Genomic DNA, 20,671 nt, shown 5'->3' with positions numbered 1-20,671 from the left:
TGTGGCCTGGGAGCAGTCTCAGCAGGACCGGCCAGGACCGTGCCTGGCCGGCAGAGGAAGGGATGGGATCCCTTGGGTCGGGTCACCCCGTGTGGGCAGAAGGGGCAGCTCCCCAGGCCTGGAACGAGGGCCAGAAAGCCAGGCTGTGACGCCTGTCGCTGCCAGGCTGTGACGCCTGTCCCTGCTCGGGGCTGCACGGCTGCCACACTCCGCTGGGCTGTTGGATAAAAGAGTGGATCTGCACCTGCAAGCCTTGGGCACGCCCGTCCGTGTAAGGCCTTCCTGAGAGCCAGGGTGGGAATGTGCCCAGAGCAGCCCCTCAGCCGTCGGGCTGGGCACCTCACCCCTCCTTCCAGCCATTCCCGAACGGCCGGAGCTGCAGGCTGAAACCAGTTCACACCCCCGCTCCTGAGTGGGCGAGGTCTTCGTCCTCAGACCATTACAAGCCCTTCTGCACCATTCTGTCCTGGATGCAGTGCCTGTCATAAGTCCTCCTTCTGCTTGTGGGCTACAGCGATGTGGTCATGCCATCTGGTTCAGCTGGAGGAAGAAGGGGAGAGGTGGATCGGTGCTGTGCGGCCAGGGATCCCGGCAGGTGGAGTTTCACACACTCAGGTAGATTCTATCACCCCATCCCTGGGGCAGAGAGGGGACCAGCTAGATCCCTACAGGTGAGCTTTTGGGCATCATCTTCTCCTGGACACCGAAGTGCTATTTCATTTTCGCAGTTTGCACGAGTGAGTTAAACAACAGAACGGGGTCTGCGGGGCGGGGCGGGGGCTCAGGCCTGGTGCTGCCCTTTGCACTGAAGACCGTGTGGTCGCAGCTGCCAGCACCTCTATGGAGACCCGGGGCCCCTTCTGGGCGTCCACGGGTCTGACCCTGATGGTGAACAGGGGGAAGGATGGGCTTTTCTCAGTAGGCTGCAGGATCCCGCATCAGGGACCTTAAGCTCTCAGGTGCCTCCATGACCCTTCCTGTCTGGTACGTCCCACGTCTCGGCCCCGGGTGCCTGGAAATGGCTCGCACATCAGTACGAAGAGGCACGCTCTGTGAGCCGTTCCTGTGGCGCACAGGGGAATGGTCAGGGAGAAGAACGCCACGATAAACCTGTCCCTGGAGACGATGGCATCTGAGGAGGTGGAGTACAACAGCCAGGGGCAATCCCAGGCTCCTGGCCATCTCCAAAGGTGCCAAGAGGCCAGCCAGCCAGCTGGAGCAACGTGAAGGCCATGGTCACGGCGGCACTGCTCTCTCCACCGCTGCCGAGACGCACACAGCCCACCGCAACTGGAAGGCAGGCGTGTGTTTCCCTGCAGGTCACCGGGCTGGGCCAAGGCTGCTCCACCGACTCAGGGCTGGGCCCCTTGCCTTGCTTTGGCCAACAGGACATTAGTAAACACGGTTCAGAGGCTGAAAGAGCCCTGTGCGCCGAGCTTTGTGCCTTCCCTCTCGCTGCTGACCGAGCCACGGCAGCGCAAGCAGCAGCCCTGGCCACAGGCCGTGGGAGTGGCCCCTGCGAGTCCCAGCTAACATGGCCACACCCCGTTCACAGAGATGAGCCGTCCCAGCTGCTGGCCTTCTGGATCACGAGCAAAGAAACGATTACTTCAAGCCACTTAGTTCGGGGGTGGTTTGTTACACACAAAGTTCTCATGCACTTCTTGTTTATTAACAAAAATAGGATGAACTCCTAGAAGGCATCCCAGGAGTCTTTGATTTTTCCGTGTTGTCAACAAGCCCTGCTTTGGACCCTGTACTGGCATTTAGCCCTCAGGGAGGGCACTGGGCTTGCCTGGTAGCTGGCAGGCCCCAAAGGCGGGTTTTTCCTTTCCATCAGATAGCAACCTGAAGCAGGTAACTGGCCGGCTGCAGCACTTTCCCCTGTGGTTTATTTATGCTCCAGGCCACTGGACTCTCAGGGATGCTCAATTCTGTCCGATGACTGTGGGAAGGACAGCAGTAGCTAACAATTAAGGAGTGCTGGGCTGGGGTCTTTCCCCTCTATTTGACTTTTCTTCCCCATTTTAAACTGGAGCAAACAGGCAGCGGTCCAGAGAGACGGCCTCAGGCCCCACAGCTGAGAAGGGCGGCAGCCTCACTTGACCTTGGAGAGCAGTCTTGGGGCCCCGGCCCTGAGCAGCTGGACCCCCGGGCCTGCCCGTCACCCCTATCTGCACCCGAGTCCGCCTGGTGGACCACCAGCGCCCCAAGTGCATTCAAGAACTAGTTTTCTCTACCCAACCATTTTCTGTTCTGAGTAGAACCGCAGCCTCGAGTTGCTTATTCTGGTCTTCGATGTTGCATTTCCACAGATGCTTCTCATCCTGTGTGTAGCTGTTCTCGGTGCAAGCGCTGAAGAGCCAGTGAACACAGACAGAGGAGTCTGCTTACTGCACGGCTCCACGAGGCTTTGAATGCTTGCACCGCCAAACCCACCGACCCACCACCACCGTAACCGGTCATCTGGACTCGCTTCTGCTCTCACCCAGGGCGCCCCTCGGGGCCTGGGGGCGTGACCCCACCCTCTCCTCCCAACACGCCCCGATCTGGCCCCGCACAGGCCGGACGCACCTTCGCGTCCCGCTCTCGGCGCGCCCTCCAGCGCGGGGACTGTGCGGGCCCCAGGCGGCCGGCGGGGGTCTCATGGGCGGTCCCCGCCGGGTACCCCCCACCCTGCCCTATGGCTCTCTGCGCCCCGGCTCCCCGTCCCGGACCCACGTCCCCGCTCCCCGTCCCCAGCGGACCGCAGGAAGAGCCCGGCGCAGGGTGCGCGCGCGCGCCCGTGCTGCGTCGCGGCGTCGCTCCCCGGCGTGCGCGCGGCCGGCGGCGGGGGGCGAGGGGAGGGCGGAGCCGACACCGAGGGCGGAGGGTGGAGGCTGAGGCGGTGGCTGAGGCGGCGGCCGGTCTGGCCGCGCTCGGGGGCGCGCTCGGGGGCGCGCTCGGGGCCGCGCCAGGCCACGGGCAGCGCGCCGCAGCCCCGGGCGGCCGAGCGAAGCTCCGCGGACTCGCGGTCCGAGGCTCGGTGCGGCGCGGAGCGGAGCGGCCCGCGGCTGAGGTGAGGCGGGGCGACAGGGGCGGCGGGGGCGGCGGGGGTGGCGGGGGCGGCGAGGCTCTGGTACCGCGGCCCGACCACGCCGCCCAGCAGCGCGGGGCAGCGCCGGGCAGCGCCGTGGCCGCGTTTATGTAAGCGCCGCCGGGCAGGTGGTGAGGCCGCGCCGGGCGCGCGGCTCGAGCGGGACCAGTGCTGTCCGGAGGGGCTGTCCGGAGGGGCTGCGGGCCGCCTGGCGAGGGGAGGTTGCGCCCGGGACGGCCCCGCGTCTGCTCCCCGCGCATCTGCGCGGGATGCTCTGCGCCGCGGGAGAGCGAGGCTGCGCCCCGGGATGAAGCTGCGCCCCGGGGCGCGTATGGGGAGTCCGGGGATGAAGGGGAGGCTGCGCCCCGGGAGGGAACGCTGCACCTCGGGATGAGGCTGCGCCCCCGGGAAGGCAGCCTGCGCTGGGGACAGCACTGTCCTCTCCCCGGGAGTGCCGCTTCTGCTCCGGATGCGCTGCGCCCTAGGGAGGGAAGGCTGCGCCCCGGCACGAGGCTGCACCCAGGACGGCCCCCCCGCCCCCGTCCTCTTCGGGAGGGCACCGTGTCCGCGCGGGATGCCCTACTCTGCGGAGAGTGCACCCCCAGGGTGAGGCTGCGCCCACTGTGAGGCTGCGCCAGGGACGGCCCCGCGTCCCTTCCCGAGGGCGCAGTGTCCGCGTGGGATGCTCTTCGCCGCGGGCGTCCCGGGGCGGGGAAGTTCCCGCGGGTGCCGGGCGTCTGGAGCGATCCGGAGCAGTCTGGGGCGATTGGGGGCTCGAGGTGAATTCTGACGTGTTCAGATCTGCGGTAGGAAAATTACCGGGTAGTGAATGGGTCTGGAGGAAGGTGTCAGAGTGGGCTGTTGACGCTAAAACGGGTTGGAGTCCCAGTTGACATGCTGGGGAACCTAAAATGTGTTCTAATTCCTATTTATATGTCGGAGACCCGCGGCGCCGTGTTTGGTTCGCACTTCGTATTTTTAGCCAGCTGGTTTGCGTTGTTACTTCTGATAAGGTTACTTTCTAATAGTGGTTCGCTTTCAGCCCTCGAAGTATAAGGAAAAGTGGCTTGGTGTCAGACTTGCTTCTCTACTCTTAGTGCCCTGATCAGTTGATGATCAGTAAGTTTTGCGATTAGAAATAGTTAATTAATTAATCCTCTTTGTTCTCTCTTAAATTTACCGTATGTTTTATTCCTTTGAAAGGTGCCACCTAGAGCTGCATTTTCCGAAACACTGGGTTGTGTTAAGAGCAGTCCTGGGCAGTGTCTTTTGATTGCCATCTTTTCTTTGAGGCTGGGATTCTTTTACCTTTTTGCTGGGGGTTTCCCTGAGGGGAAAGGGAGAAGGAAAATGCAGAGGTTGGCTGGTACCCTTCCTCCTGGGTGTGGGAGTTAGCTGCCCTCCTTGCAGGGTCCCTCCAGGGACAGGGTCCCCTCCGCAGGGTCACCCACAGCAGGGCTCATAAGTATCGCTGAGACTCACTGAGCTGTCTGGCGATCCTGCCCTGCCTGCCCAGGTGACGGCAGGGACACACACTCGGGCTCTGCAAGGAAAGCATTGTCTGTGAGCAGTGCCCCGTTTGATGTCTGAAGGTTCCTGGGACTGAATATATCCAGCTACACCTTCAACAAAATTTGAAGCTGTAGTTGGAAGGGGAAAAAAAAAGAGGCCTTTCTGCAGGGGGCAGTGGTGGAAAGAAAATTGGTCCAGCTCTGAGAAATTGATGACACATGTATCTCGAGATGCAGCGTGCTCATGAGGTCAGTCCTGGGAGGTGAAGAAAGGATAATTAGCGCATAACGGCTTCCACAAAAAACTTCTTGGCTTGTAGGCTACTTCAGTCCTCTGTGAATTTACACGTCTTAAAAGCATTTCAACTGCTTAGATTGGAATAAGAACATTTTTTAAATTTATATTTGTCTGGTGAATGCACAAAGCAAACGAATTCATTTGGCAGAAGTACTTAATCCATGTCGTGCTGTGCTGGGCCCTCCCTGCTTTTGGCTCCTGGGATACAGTGCTGGACAAATTAGGCAGAGTTCAAAGAAGTTCAAAAGCTGGCAGTGTGTTTCATTAAACACTGTTACAGCATTACATTTCAAAAATAAAATTTAAAAACGTGTACCACTGAAATTTTTATTGATAGATTTGAAAGTATAAGCGTGCACACTGTACGCTCAAAAGGTACAAACGCATAAGAAAACCTCGTGTCACTCCATCCCTAGCTGATCAGTTCCCTGTAACTGCTGTGACCAGCTGACTACGTATTGTCCCAGCAGTAGTCAAAATATATACACTGTTATATGTATGTTTTAATATAGTTTTAAATATTTGCTGTAAGAAACAGTGCTGCAGTGAATATTTTTTTCTACATGGGTGCAAGCAGAACCCACTAATCATTTTTTATTACTCATCAGAATGCATTAGCTGTAAGCTTTATTTAAGTGCTGGGTTTTATTCTCTCGAATGCTCTGATGAGCTATGTAAGTACTTAGTACCAAGGAATTTATTTAAATAGGTGGGAGATAGTTAGAAAGTACATTTTGGAGATGAATAGGTGAAGTTATACATTTACCAGCCTATAAAAAACTTGTTTAAGAAGAATTGTCAGGGGAATTCCCTGGCGGTCCAGTGGTTGGGACTTGATGCTTTCACTACTGGGGCCCTGGGTTCGATCCCTGGTTCGGGAACTAAGATCCTATAAGCTGCGTGGTGCGCCAAAAAAAAAAAAAAAAAAAAAAAAAAGAGTCAATCTTGGTATGAAACTGAAGAGCTTAGAGAGGTCCAGTTTTATTGGAAAACTTGATCTTTTTGTGTCAATTTTCTAAACCACAGATTTCCAAACCTACAATTTGGTGTGATAGAAATGCTGCTGTTTAAAAACAAAACAAAACAAAAAACAACTTTTAGAAAGTATGTTCATAATACGTGAGGTAGGAAAGGCAAACAGGGAGACTTTCGTTTAAAGATTGTACGTTAAAGTCATTTCGATGTCCTTGTCCCTCGAGTGCCTTTCTTTGGAGTTACGCTTCGTTTGGAGTGTGGACCGAGGTATTCACCTGGCCTTGCTGCCGTGCTTGACAACAGTTGGTCCCAGGCCATTAGGACCAAATTATCACAGTTTTTTGGTGGTCTCATTAGTACTGCCGGCTGCTCTCCTCCTGTATGTGTGTACAGTGTTCTAGGAGTGTGCCAAAAAATGACTTTGTTTTTCAGTGTGTCTTTGTGGTGGATTTAAAATGTGAAGACGGGCAGAGACTGGGGGGGAAGCAGCTCGGAGGGGCCTGGTATTTTTATGGGAAGTGCAGTGACACTGCTTGCATCTAGGGCAGACTTGTTTCGCTCATGTGGTCGCCCCACAGGTATTGGTATTTGCCATGTGCCAGGTACTGTTCTAGGTGCTGGAGGCGGGAGTGAACACAGCCAGGGTAGTTCCTGCCCTCTGGGGGTTCACATTATGGGGGAGATGAGGATCATAAACCCCAGCTAAAGTCCTAAGTGCTGGCCAGAGAAAACCATAATTTGAAAAGATACATGTACCCCAGTGTCCATCGACAGATGAATGGATAAAGAAGATGTGGTACATATGCACAATGGAATACCACTCAGCCATGAAAAGAATGAAATAATGCCATTTGCAGCAACATGGATGGACCTAGAGGTTATCACACTAAGTGAAGTCCGAGAAAGACAAATATCATATGGTATTGCTTGTATGTGGAATCTAAAAAAAAAAAAAAAAAAGATACAAATGAGCTTATTTCCAAAACAGAAATAGACCCATAGACATAGAAAACAAACTTATGGATACCGAAGGGGAAAGGTGGGGGGGGAGGGATAAATTAGGATTTGGGGATTAATGTATAGACACTACTATGGATAAAATAGATAACCAACAAGGACCTACTGTAGAGCACAGGGAACTCTCCTCAATATTCTGCAATAACCTGTATGGGAAAAGAATATAAAAAAGAATAGATATATGTATATGTATGAATGAATCTCTTTGCTGTACTCAACTATACTCCAATATTAAAAAAAAAAAAGTCCTAAGTCCCAGCAGGGGCAAGTCAGTCTAGCAGGTCGGGAGGTCTGAGGGAGCTGGGCGCCACCTGGGTTAATAAAAGTCACAGCCTCAGGCCCAGGGTCCAAGCTTCCTGTCCTGGGCTGATAATAGCCCAGAGCCCAGTGTGGCCTAGGGGTGGGAGGGGGGGTGGCAGGGAGTGAGCCCAGAGGCTGGAGGGCTGCCGCTTTGGGGAGCAACCTGCTGGGGTATGGAACTTAGATGGTGATCTCAGCCTTACGAGGGCTGCCTACCTGCCTGCCTGCCTTCCTGGTTGACTTTAGAGTTTTGGACTACAGAATGGCATGATCTGATTCCTCTTTGAAAAGAATCACTCCAGCTGTCACGCAGCTACTGTTTGTCGGGAGCTCGTGGTGTGCCAGGCCATTTAAGCGCTCCACATACATTACTTAAAATCTCATGATTGTCTATAAGGCAGGCATGACTCTTAGTCTCCTGCCTTCTATGTGGGTAAAGCTAGGTGCAGAGAGGCCACAGATACGTGGCGGAGGGAGTACTGCCCTGAGTGTCCGCGCCGCAGGGACGCTCCCCCTCCCCTGCCCTAGGCAGAAGGGGAGCATCAGGGGCCCACGGTGGCCCGCCGAGGCCTGGCACCAGGGCAGGCGTGGGGAGATCAGATCCCGCTTCGTCTGTAAGTTGCAGCATTAGTTTTTGTACTGTTAACAGGAAAATGTTGCCAGTTTGCCTGTGACACAATGCTTTCCGCTCACTTAGGTGTCCTTTATGAAAGAGCGCTTAGACTTTAAGCACATAGACTTTTAAAATCATGCCAGCCTTGTGCTTTCATGAAAAAGGAAAATGTGAGTGAAATAAAGTAACGATAAAATGTCTTCACCTTTAGAATTTGGTTCCTCCCAATCAGCCCCATGGCATGGTCCGCTGTGCTGTCACCCGCCCTTGCCGAGGTGGCATTTCTCACGGCTGCACCACTGCTGTCTCTGGGACGCGTCCAAGCTGTGGATACATGATCCGCGAGTTTGGACGCTTTCTTGATCCTACCGGCAGGTGTTAAGGAGAGGTTTCCGGTCCTTAAAGGATTTGTGGACTGACCTGTTGATGGGTCCCATTGCCCTGTCAGTCACGCCTCCTAGAGGGACGGCTGAGTTTGACTACTCAGAGCTCCTGCCCGATTTCAGAGTCGTGAAGATGTGGGAGAACGCGGGTCTTAGAACTGAGGCACTGCGGTGTGTTTTGCAGGCGGCCCATCGGGGTTGCCAGTAGTCTCTGCAAGATGGGACAGCCCAGAGCGACCCCCAGGTCGCTGGCTGAGGGGCAGGCTGGCGAGGCTGTGAGGTGGGGAGGCGGGCCCGCGGGTGGGCGGGCCCGCGGGTGGGCGGGCCCGCGGGTGGGTCTCTGTCCTGTGCGCCCCAGGCGTGTGAGCTTGCGCGCTTTGATCCTCCTGGGCTTCAGTTTTCTCTCCGGTAAGTTAGGAGGAGGAGCAGGACCTGGTCTTCTGGGGTCGGTGGGTCGATAGCTGAGCTAATGTAAAGGGCCTAAAATAGTACTTCTCTAATGGTGCTTAAGAGGGCTTCCTTTGGCTCAAGAAGAGGTTGGGGCCAGATATGTAAATTTGGGGGTCATCTGTGTAACTGCTGACGTGTGAGACCGTAGGCTGGGCTGTGGGTGTCCACACAGAAGAGCAGGAGGGTGCAGCCTGAGCCCGGGGGCTTTGGGCAGGGGGTCCACAAGAGGGGGAGGGCCCTGGATTTGATAAGAGGCGGGTGGCCTTGCGGTGGGGAGGGCTGGGTGGAGGGAGGGGTGGAGAGCATCGAGCGTGGAGGATCCTCTGGAGGAGGACAGGGTAACGGGACAGAAGCCGGAGGGTTGTGGACTCAAGGGAGTTTTTATTTTTGATTTTTAAATGAGAGTGATTGTCATATGTTTTGGGCTGACAGGGATGATCCCGTGGAGAAGGACAGATTTCCAGTGCGCTGGGAAGGGACAGTTGCAGGGGCACAGTCCTTGGGACGGTGAGAGGGGTGGCCGGAGGCAGGAGCGAGGCAGGACTTCTGTGCACGGGGCCTCGATGCACTTCCAAAGTATTTCTAAGAGACATGCTGCCCCTCTGAAAGGAGGGCATAAAATAAAATATAATTTTGTGCTCAGTCCAGGAAACTTGGGAATTGTGCTGTAGGACTTAGGATCTAGTTTCTTATTAGCTTCTGGTGCTAAACACACCTTGGGGCAGCCTTACAGAAAGATGCGTGTGGAAATAGCGTTTTTCTTTATTTAAAAAAACCTCACTCGTCTCTAGACGTATCATCAGCTTCACTAGGAGTTGGCACCCTTATTCACCAAATTTAGTGCTACTCAGAGGACTAAGCAGACTTGGCTCCTGGTTAGTGCTTCCTTTGTCTTAAAGCTCTGGAGGGAAATGCCAGTTTTGCATCCAGGACGGCTGCCCCCACCTCCTGGGAGGCGGGCGGTGTTGCTTTGGGCCCTGCAGGCTTAAGCCCCATGGGGACCGCGGCGCTGGCTTCTGGTTGCCTGGTAAAATGGTAAAGCATCTGCCCTGCATGCCAGTTCATACTGCTTGTGGTTATTTGTTTTTTTTTTTCGGGTTTGGAGTTCCGAACCATCAGCCTTCTCTGTAATGGAGCCAGCAGGATGAAGCGCACGGGGCCCCCGACCCCTTGCGCTCCAGCCGCGCGGTGGGCTGGGGGGAGCTGGTTCCCACTGCTCTGCCTGATCACGTGCCCCTGCCCCGCGTGGATGTGGACAGGTTTGGCTGAGGGCCCTCCATGGCCGGATGCGGGAGGCGGGAGAGGTCTCTGCCCCGGGGAGCCAGCCTTCCCTCAGGGCGGCCCGGCCAGGCGGGGCGCCCACGTACTGAGCCAACGTGGAGGCCGCTTATTGGAGTGGCCTCTGTCGGGGCATCCGTGGGGATGCCAGCTGTGCGGGCTCTCCTGGGCCGAGGAAGGGCTGGCAGCGAGGGGATGAGGGGCCCCGGAGTGAGATGGGAGGCCCTGGCGGAGGACGGAGGCCTGGTCGGAGCTGTGCCGGGCGGCTGGGAGGAGAGAGCAGAGGTGTGGGCTGACGGGTGGGGTCCAGGAGATGGGGGGCCTGGAGGGTTAAGAAGGGCTCTTCGAGCTGTGGATGCTGAGACCAGAGGGATCTGAGGTGGGGATTCTTATCCCCTGGCGTGTGGTGTGCAGAGTATTTATTTTGCTATATACTTAGGTGTGGTCTGTCAGATACATCATGTGTTGTTTGTGAAGCGCGGGCACACGTGTGCTTAGCTTCTGTTGGGTAGGATTCGCTTCCGTCCGTCATTCCTTGCAGTCCTCACGGCGGACGCTGCCTTGTGCCTGCTTTTCAGATCAGGACTGACAGAAGAGGTTCAGTAACCTCCTGGGAAAGTGGGATGATATCTAGCTGACCTTGGTCAAGACCTCGCTGCGTGCCAGCCGTGGTGGGATCCGCTTGGTCTAGTTCACGATGATAACCTTAGGGCTCCGCCTCGTGCAGCCATCCTCACCCCCTTCTTACCTGGCTCACCTGAGCGGCTGCCCACAGCCTCCCCCCGCTGCCGTCTGTCCAGGCCCAGGCCTTAACTGGAGGCTCGATGAGAGCCCTGCACCTGCCCTCATCTCAGAGCTGTCCTCTCCTGCCGCCCCTCTGGCCGCCCACGCCCCCCAGCCCTGGGCCTCGCCTCCGGCTTTCTGGCAGGCTGCACTCCTCCGTACCCTCCCCTGCCCCCACCGGGTGCCCTGTTGTCCGTTCTGTTCATCTGCCCTCTGTACCCACCACTCCCTCCCTTTCGTCAGCCTGCCTGGTAGAGTGGAAGCCTCAGGAAGGCAGGGGTCTTGTTCTGTCTTTATCCTCAGGGCCCAGAACAACGACTGGCAGGTAGAAGGCACTTACCACTGTTTGTTGAATGAATGAATAACTCTTTCTTACTTTTAATGTAGGCAGTAGAATCTGAACTGAGGCTGTTTGCCTCTGAAAATGCGTTTTTTCTGCCTGAGCTACTGCACCCCTCCCCCCACTCCTATTGTACTCGGTGAATCAGTCATAGATTTACGCCCCATATGTCTGTGATATCTCCAGATTTCTGTGCTTTTCTCTGTAGAACAGAAACATTTACAAAACATTCAAAATTGCTCTAAAACTATAAAGTGCTGTATAGCAAATTAATCTGTTGAAAACAGAGACCTCAAGTTGAAAAAAAAAGATAGCTCTGTTCTGTTAACCGCTTTTAGGTGACATGTAATTGAAATGCGTTGTCTTAAGAAATAACAGTACCTGTTGCAGAGAAGTAATATTCATAACTACATCTTGGGGAAAGTGAGAATACTTTGAATAATTCCAGAAGGCGTCAGAAAAGCAGCCAAATACAATAAAAGGATTTAAACATTGGAAGGAACGTAGCTTCACAGCTGTTTGGTAGGGGAGCCAACAAAGAGTTGGCTGGAAATTGGGGCACTGGGCCCTTCGTCCCAGCCCAGCTCTGACCTGGTGGGCTGTCCGCTGCAGGGTCCTCGAGTGTGAAGGGGGTGGTCTAGTTGGTGATGTCCAAGGTCACTCCATTTCTAGAGGACTGTTGTACATAGGAGTCGAAAAACAAATTCTCAGTGCTTCGAGGGTCATTCAGTCAGATGTCAACAAATATTTAACCTCCGAGCAGCCCTGTGTGAAAAGCACGCGGTGCCGGTCACTGCGGCGGCTTTGGGTGCACAAGAGGCTGGCCTCGGCGCAAGGTGTCCTGTCACCTCCCTCTGGACCCGCAGTTTTCCCGGAAGAGGGGAGCAAGGTGGGCCAGCAGGCGGGTCCAGGGGGTAGAGTAATGGGCTCTGGCTTAGTGAGAAAACACCAGACCCCGGGGAGCCCGACTGATCCCTTTCTCTGGTTTCTTACTCTTAGGGGACGAGACTGTGTTAAATGTTGAATTAAATTGGGTCTGCAGGTCTCGAGCTTGTCAGAAATGAGTAAAGGTAACGCAGTAGTAGGTACTATTTCATCAGCCCTCTCGTGTCCCGGACGCGTTAGAAACTGAGGGCGTTGACACACGCGTTGGGCAGGTGGGAGAGTACGGTTCAAAGTTGCTTTGTGTTTGCGCCTCTTCTCACGGGCTGTGCTCACAGGTCCGGTTTCTTTTCTCGTTCTGGTTGCCAGCAGCCCAAGTTCCCTGCCGCTCCAAGTCTTCCTTCGCTTAGGGTGAGTGACCTCCCTGAGGAAGGAGTTTGCTCAAGGACGTAGGGCAGCTTCTCATCACCCGCGTGGGGCCGAGAGACGGCACGGTTCGCAGTTCCCGGTGGGCCGCCGTCGCCTCCCGGTGCCCAGCTCCCTTCTCTCAGCGCCGTCCTGGCACCTGCTCAGGCTCCTTTGCTTGGGGGTGAGGTTTTGTAGGTGTCAGGTGGGCACAGCCTGCCTTGTCCGCGTGCTGTGGCAGCGCGAGGACAGGGGACTGGATTTCTGGCTTCTGCCTTAGGAAGGGCAACTCACCCGGGGAGATGTGCCCAAGAAGGGGCGGGTGGCGGCTGGGCCTCCACAAATGCAACCCCTGAGCGCTCCGTGAAGGAGGCTGGAAAGCATAGTTCACGCAGACACTCGCCTGCTGTGGCCTGAGCACGAACAGCTTGACGTCCGTCTATGGAGGTGTAGGTCCAGAGGCTTAGGTGCTCGGGCCACGGTTTAAACAGCAGTGGTGTGGCCTGTCATGTCTGCTCTCTTCTAGGTGTGAATGAAATTAATTACATCAAATGCACATTTATTCGTCTTGATCATTTTGAAGTTGATTCCTTTTCAGAATAGGAATCTACCCAGAATAGTAGTTAAAAGGAATCACTGTTCTGAGTTGGTCGTCTGTGTTAGGTCATATGCCTGTCATGATACAGTGTTCTTTTGGCGGGATACCTTAGAGGATTATCCTTTCTTTCTTAATATATTAAAACTTCATTTTCATTAAAAAGCTATCTAAACGTTTAAAGATCCTCGTGTAGTGATTTTTTAAATTAACAGTTCCAGGGCAGTAGCAGCACAGGCAGTAAATAGTGAAGACTCGCTTGCTGCAGGTAGAGACTGGTACGGGGGTTGAGGCTGAAACCCTAATCCAGGAAGATGTGGCGTTTGTAGGAATGAACTGTAGGATGTCAGAGCTGCGAGAATTTAGGGCCACAGAGTTCAACTTAGATTTGACCATCAATGAAATCCTATGGAAAAAAACCTTTTCCATCAAGTGTCAGCCGGTTTTTAGAAGTGGTAAGATGACCACCTCTGTGTCAGGACCGCTGGCTTGTGGTCCTTCTGAGTAAGCGGTCCGGTGCCAGCCACGTGCAGACCAGGCTTACATCCACATCTTGTGGCGCCTCCTCTGGGGTTTTTCCTCCTTGTATTTTACTGGTGTCGCGTAGTAGATGGTTTTCACCCACGTGCACATGAATGACAGACGAGGGTATTGATGATGTTTCCAAAGGAAGAGCAGGTATTGTGTAAACCAGCCCAGCACCCCTTACATTCTCCCTCAGCGATCTGCCCTGGGCGTGCGCGGCACGGGTAGGAAGGAGCCGGACTTGATGAATTTCAGCGTTTCTCACCGGAAGCCTTGCTATAGGAACGGGAGGGCTTTGCCTATAGTTAGCCAAGACTTTGAGCCACGCCGCAGCCCGGGAAGGGTGTGCTGGGTTTGGACTCGTGGGGCAGAGCCCTGCTGCAAGGGAGCCGTGCTACGTGCCCGCGGCCCTGTCCACGGCAGGCGTGTGCTTTTCACAGGGAGACCCCGCCGCCCAGGTGCCTGCCCAGCCTCACGGGTGGTGGAGGGAGACTATACAGATGGTGCGGACGGTCAGCCCGCGGTCCGAGCGCCCATCTTTACGTGCCCGGGAAGATGTGGGCAGGAAGTGCAGCTGGGGCGGGCACTGCGGGAAGCTTTGTTTTCTCTTGCTTGCGAAGCTACCATGAGATTCACCCTCAGTAAGTAGAGAAGTCAGCGATTTTCATGCATTTCTAAGCTGTGCAGCTGTTACCACAGTCCAGGTTTAAACGTTTCCATCACCGCAAAATGCTCCTTGTGTGTGTTTGTGGTAAATTCCCATTCCACCTCCAGCCACTGGCAGCCGCCGATCTGCTTTCTGTTTCTCTGAAGTTGCCTTTTCTAGGCATTTCATGTAAATGGAATCGTGCCATATGCAGCCTGTTGAGTCAGGCTTCTTTCACCTCGTGTAATGTTTTTGGGGTTCGCCCATGCCGTACGGTGGATCAGTAGTTATGAAACCGCTAGGTGGTGTTTTTGGGGGAGGCTCCCAGGAGCTTCAGTTCTTTATGTCTCAGCGCAGAGAGAATTCAGTGAGAGGCAAAGTGATAGATAAGAAGCGATTTATTAGAAGAGGACACTTGTGAGTCTTACAGGCGGGTGGGCGTGAGGGTGCCGTGGCCCGAGCACTTAGTGGGCTACAGTTTTATAATCAAAGGAAAAGTGGGAGGGGGAAAAGACCACCTTCTTCCTCATTCTTGAGTAGACGTCACGCTTCCATCATCAGCTCCTCCTCCAGGTTGCACTGGGGAGTTTTCTTGTCTCTACATGGTCGAGCCAGGACTGTCATGGTGCAATGGAAGAATTATTTCAGGTCTCAGTACAATGCGGGTCTGAAATGTCACCTTTCCATAAATTACTGTTTTTTATGTGTGCAAAGAGCATGTCTTAGGGGTCACTAGCTTACCGGGGCCATCAACTTACTGAGCTCATTGGGCAGCATGTGGGTCTCATGCCACCATTGTTTTATTGTTTTGAGGCATGGCTCACGCTTCTGTTACATGGTTTTGTGGTTGAGCAAACCTGCTTTCTTGAGTGATCCTTAACTTACTGTTGTCTCCCAAAGCCCCCCTAAAGTTCCCTGTCTGTCTACAATCCCCTAATGGCATTTCTGAGCGATTTGATTATCCTCTTCCATCCCTATCAGTTTGTTCCTTTCAGTTGCTGACTAGGACTCTGTTGAGTGGGGGTCACACACCTGTTTTAGCTCTTCGCCAGGGACGGGCGTTTGGATCGTTTCTGCTTTTTGCCTCTGTGAAAAGTGCTGCTCTGAGTGTGAGCGAGCACATCTCTGTGGACAGGAGCTTGGAGTGGGGCTTAGAGTGACGGCATGTGTGACACTGACAGCACAGCTGCTCGTGGGACCCCTGGGCACGCTCTCAGGTCTGTCTCCGCGACGTGCCCTGCACGTCTTGAATAGCGTGGACCTGTTATTTGCGGGATGAAATACCGTGGACCTGAGGTCCAGCACAGGCGACCAGGGTTTCTAGTGGTGACGCCCTCTGTGCTCGGTATAGGACAGAGGAACTCTTCCCCAGTATTTGGTTTTTCCTTTCACTCATCAGAGGAAGTCAATGAAGAACTATTAGGCGTGTTAAAAACCACACTCAGCCTGCAAACTCCATGTGCTCAATGCTTTGCCCCTGCAGTTCCCTCCTAGGGATTCAGCCTGAGGACACGCCTCCAACAAGATGAAAATACAGATGGAAGTGACCTAAATGTCCAGTCAGGGGCGGGTGGATCGACTCTGGGTGACCACGTCACAACGAGCCGTGTGGAGGGGTGGGTCTCTGGCGATTTCCAGAACATGCGGGAAGGGAGCAGGGCTGAGTGCCAGAGGGTGTCGAGTGAGCTCCCTTCACATGAGAAAACACGCATATCTGTGCCTCCATGCAAAAGGAAAACAGGAAGGAAGATCAAGGACGAAAGGGATTGGGCCCTGCAGGGGTGGTGGTGGGGCGCTGGAAAGGAGAGGGGGGCACAGGTGGCTGGAGAGGTGGGCGTGGGGCTTCTCTGAGTGGACGTCTCAGTACAGCCCGACTCAGAACCGTGGACCCCAGAACAAAATACATGAACCTCAACCAGGACTGGGGGGACCCAGAATGGGATAGAGACAGAACCAAAGCTCAGTATAGGACAGAACAATAACAGAGCTACAGCAGGGGTGGGGTGGGCAAGAGAAGAATCAGCTGGGTGTTGGGAAACAGTACTTTTCTAGCTTCTGTAAAGCCACAGACAGAAAGGGCTGCACACAGTACTGCCCAGAAACTGTCTGTTTCTCCGGGGGGTGAGGTTGCGTTGCGGACGTGTTCATAAGGATGGAACGGTGAGTGTGTGGTGGGAAGAAGTTGCAGACGAGGGGAGGGGACAGAGGAGCCCGGGCACTGGGCTGGAGCCAGGTGTCAGAGTGCACCGAAGTTTTGAGTATTTGTCCATATGCCAGACGGTGCAGAGACACAGATGTTGGTGCTTAGGTCGCACAGCTCCTTACCCAGTCCCCCGAGGACACCCAAGTGCTTTCTCTGAGCAGAGAAGAAGGGGTCCTCCAAGAAGATGCGACTGGACCCCCTCATGGTACAGGGAAGAGCTCAGAAAGGACGGGGCCACGTGGGCAGGGAGAGGGTCAGAGCTGGTGGCTCTGAGCAAGGACTTGGGTGACGATGGTGTTGGCTTGTAATCCGTAGAATAAAGTAAACGTCCATCAGTCTGCTGATATACTTGAATAACGATCGGTAAGCAGGGAGAAGGGGAGCCAAAGAATCCCAGTTACTCAACGGGGAAGGAAGGAGGAAATAGGCGATCACCGTGAGGCCGACCCCAGGGCGATATTACTTTAGGCAGGACCCAGGACTGGCGCTAAGTTAGTGAATGAACGTTTGAGGAGAAACAGGATATTTTTCTAGTCTCAAAGTTATCTCTTCCCCAAGTCACTTATTTATTGAAAAGGGAAAAGTAGTAACTTTAGAGTGGAGAAAGCCAGCAGACACCACCTCACCCAGGAGATTGATGTGATAAGACAGGTCGCAGTCATAGCTTCATAGCTTCTCCCCGACATGGGCATGGGCACAGCGTAGGCACGAGGAAGCGGCAGGCAGACCCCGGGAGAGGGTGTCCCAAAAACACCTGGCCAGGGCTCTTCGCCGTCCACGTCCCGAGAGACGGGCTTGGAGGGGCCTAAGGAGACACGCCAGCGAAATGCAGTATGGGCTTTCGAGGGGGTCCTGGGGCAGAGAGGATGTTAGTGGGAAAACTGGTGAGATTGCGGTAGTGGAGCTCATGGTATTGTCCTGACTTTGATCATTGTTCAGTGATGCCATAGGTAGATAGGTAGTGGGAAGCAGCTGCATAGCCCAGGGATATCAGCTCGGTGCTTTGTGACCCCCTGGAGGGGTGGGATAGGGAGGGTGGGAGGGAGGGAGGCGCAAGAGGGAAGAGATATGGGAACATATGTATATGTATAACTGATTCACTTTGTTATAAAGCAGAAACTAACACACCATTGTAAAGCAATTATACCCCAATAAAGATGTTAAAAAAAAAAAAAAAAAGATGTGACCCTTAGGAGAAGCTGGGTGGGGGCTACGTGGGAATTCTGCGCCGCTGTCCACTGTCCCCACCCCGCCGCCGCCGTCTGAGCTCTCCTGGACTCTGCCTCGGAGGGAGGGTTCAGCGTTCCAGGGAGAAGCACTCTCTTGCCTTCTCACTGGAATTCTGGCCACCTCGAGCCCCGGTGTGGAGCATTCTGGAGACAGGCGTCCTGCACCCGTGGCGCGGAGGGCACGGTTCTTCCAAAGGGCATGAGAATCTCCTGGACCCGGTGGGAAGAGGCGCTGTGACCAGAGGCGCAGGACCTCGCACATGGGCTGCGCCTACAGGGGCTTTCCTAGGTGTCCTTGGTCTTTTGATGTTATTATCTTTTTCCAGAGAGAAATGTAAAATTTTTATATATTCAGATTTATCAGTCTTTTCCTTTACGACTTGGGTTTTGAGTCCTGTCTAAGAACACTTTCCTATGTCGGGAGTCATTCCTCCTTAATTTCTTTCAGCAGTTTTATATTCTGTTTTCCACATTTAGCCTATTAATCTGTGTGAAGTCTGTCTCTATACAGTTTGAGGCCAGGATCTAATATTTTTTCCTGTTGGCTAGACAGTTGCCTCAGTCACTGCACGGTCTGGTCTGCCCTTTGCTCAGCGACCAGAAATGCCACTTGTATCCTTGCCTAAGTTCCTCCTTCAGAAGGTGTCGTTTCCTCTTGCTTGTCATTGTCGGGTGCCAGCTGTGGAGGTTTGCGTGTGGATTGTGTCCCCAACTCATCCTGGGGAGAGGATCACATTGTGCAAGCAATGCCTCTTCCTTTCTAATTTTTGCACCTTCCCCTTATTCACTGGCTGGAACTCGTGGTGCCAGGCCGAGTGGGGTATTGGGACAGTGGTGGCGACCAGCAGTCGCTTCTCTGGTTCCAGCTTTACTGTGGGTGCCTCCCATGCGTCCTCACTGAGGGTGATGTTCACTGTAGTCGCTTTGTACATGCCCTTCATGTAGTTAAGCAAGTCGCCGTCCCACTTTGCTGAGAGTTTTATTAAAAATAAACTTTATCATTTACAGCAGTAGAATTTTATTGCTTGCTTTCTCTGCATCTGTTGAGATGGTTGTATGGTTTCCCCTCCTGTCTGTTAATATAGTAAATTTCATTCATAGATTTCCTGATTTTAAATATTCTTCATTTGCAGGAAAAACCTTACTTTACTTTTAACACTGACAGTTAAATTTGCTATTTATTTTCATGTTTTCTCTTTTTCAGAATGAGTCCCTCCTCTCCCCCTCTTCCCACGTGCTTTTTTTTGAGGCATAGTTTACGTGCTATAAGTTACTGCAGCGGGGTGCTGATAAATGCTTAACAAATGGCTTTTTTTGGTGGGGGGGACTGTGAAAAGCCCTGATTTGTAGCATTTGCCAATTTCCGTGGCATAAATGTTCTCACCATTACCTATTTCAAGCTACTGATGAGCTGTTGGCTGGTGGTCCACAGAGTTCCTGAGATGTAACAGTCCTCTCTTGAGGTGGTAGGAGCTGGCCCAGCTGCTGAGAGCCTGGTGGGCAGCCTGGTGATGGCCGTGCCTGTGACCATCTCAGATGTCCTCTGTGGCTTCCCCTGCCCACCTGCATCAACACCGCGCCTCCCTGGGGTCTGACCGTGGTCATGCTGCGTCCTCAGCCCGTCTTGAGACCTAGCGTTCTGTCCTGTGCGTTCATAGCACATAGTCCCCCCTGAGAACAGCCTCGGCCACCTTGTTTAAAGATAGTGAAATATCGAGCTCCCACTGAGTTTTATTGAAAACTTGAGCATCTGACTCATGATTCCTATTGTGGCACTAACTTTATTAGAAAACAGCGTGGCTTCTGTGATAGTAACTTTCCTTACATCTGAGGGGCTGCTAGCATCATTATAATCGTGGAACTTTTCATCTTCCTTAGTCTATTAAGGCTTTTTTCATTCACTGATCTGTGTAGTCATTCAGCAGGCAGCTTTTGAACGTCTACTGTGTGTCAGGCATTTGGATTCCAAAGGTGTAGCAGTGGGTAGAGAACCCAGTGTCTTCCCTCGTGGAGCGCAGGTTCTGATATACCTTTAAGTTGTGTGTCTTTCTAATCTTACCATCCTTGCCCGTTTTCTCCTTGCTCAGACACCTACTTGTCTTTGCCCCTGGTGATACCTTAAATCAACCCTGAATTAATCTGATTCCTTCCACTGCTTCAGTTTTGAAACTCCCTGCTTCGATGCTAGTTGACGTTTAGCTTAACTACTTATATAATTATTTCTGCTTTTACCAAATTTTCACAATGAAAAGGCCAAGGTGATTTTGACATTAGGAAAGGTCGGTGTTTTAAAAGGGTTGCGACAGTAGACTCACTGGAGAAGTTTAGTGAGGTGACGCTCTTTATGGTGTGTGGCCTGTCGTCCGAGGAGGAGCCGGGGACGAGCTGACATCTTCCGCTGCAGTTCTGGGGCGTCCGTCTGAGGGCTGCTGCCCACCAGCATGGTCTCTTCTAGCTCCCGATGGCGTTAGGGTGTGTGGGGCTGTGCTTCTGGTAGCTGGGCGCTCAGGGGCGGGGGGAGCCTGGTCACCGAGTGCTCTTCCGTGTTTGCTGCATGCCTTGGAACCATGTGGGGTGGAGGGGGGGACCCTGTGCCCCTGTGGGCTGCAGTCCAGGGAGAGTGGCAGGCCTCCCTGGGGAGGAAGAGCTCGAGGACCTTGATCCGGGGTAGCTGGCATGGAGGGCAGGCTGGGGAATCGGGATGCAGGCCGGTGGGCCCGAGAAGTTCACCTGCCCGTAGTTCTGCCACACTGATTGGGAGTTCTGCCTTTTTAATGCTTTGCAAAATTAGTTTGTTTTTAATTTAAAAGTCAGTATTTTATTTTGATAAGAAAAAATAGTTCTAGTTTATTTATTCAAGCAACTTAGAACACCTCAGAGATCAACTTCCCTCCTTGCTCTGGAGATGCTGGGGGAGCAGTCAGGGTGTGAAAGCGCAGCTTGGGCGGGTCTTGCTCCTGGCCCTGGGCAGCCGTCTGCAGGGAAGAACCTTCCAGGGAAGGACAGGTCCCTGTGCTGCTGGGGCCGTTGGCGCAGAACGTGTGGCCTGGCCCTCGGTCGAGATCCAAAGCCAGCACCCGTTCTCGTTCCTCGCCCCATCCCACTTGACACCTTCACCCTCTGGGGCCTCCGTTGAGGATGGACAGAAACTCTGGGGTGACT

General features: G+C 53.8%; 1 protein-coding gene across 12 annotated transcripts in view; it reads left to right on the top strand.

Annotated features, from left to right (window-relative positions):
- Window positions 1-2,896: 2,896 nt before the first annotated feature.
- Window positions 2,897-20,671, top strand: part of ADARB1 (adenosine deaminase RNA specific B1) — a 115,635-nt gene continuing 97,860 nt past the window's right edge. For all 12 annotated transcript variants that reach the window (XR_003438296.1, XM_027131740.1, XM_027132428.1 and 9 more), the window contains exon 1: window positions 2,897-3,058. The gene's annotated coding sequence lies outside the window, so the exon portion shown is untranslated. The remainder of the gene's footprint in view (window positions 3,059-20,671) is intronic.

Source organism: Aethalodelphis obliquidens, unplaced genomic scaffold, assembly GCF_003676395.1.
Source record: "Aethalodelphis obliquidens isolate GAN/ISIS:26980383/991018 unplaced genomic scaffold, ASM367639v1 scaffold1, whole genome shotgun sequence".
NCBI classification, from domain to species: domain Eukaryota; kingdom Metazoa; phylum Chordata; class Mammalia; order Artiodactyla; family Delphinidae; genus Aethalodelphis; species Aethalodelphis obliquidens.
The sequence above is the reverse complement of the archived record's forward strand: the minus strand, read 5'-3'. Positions and strand labels throughout refer to the sequence as shown.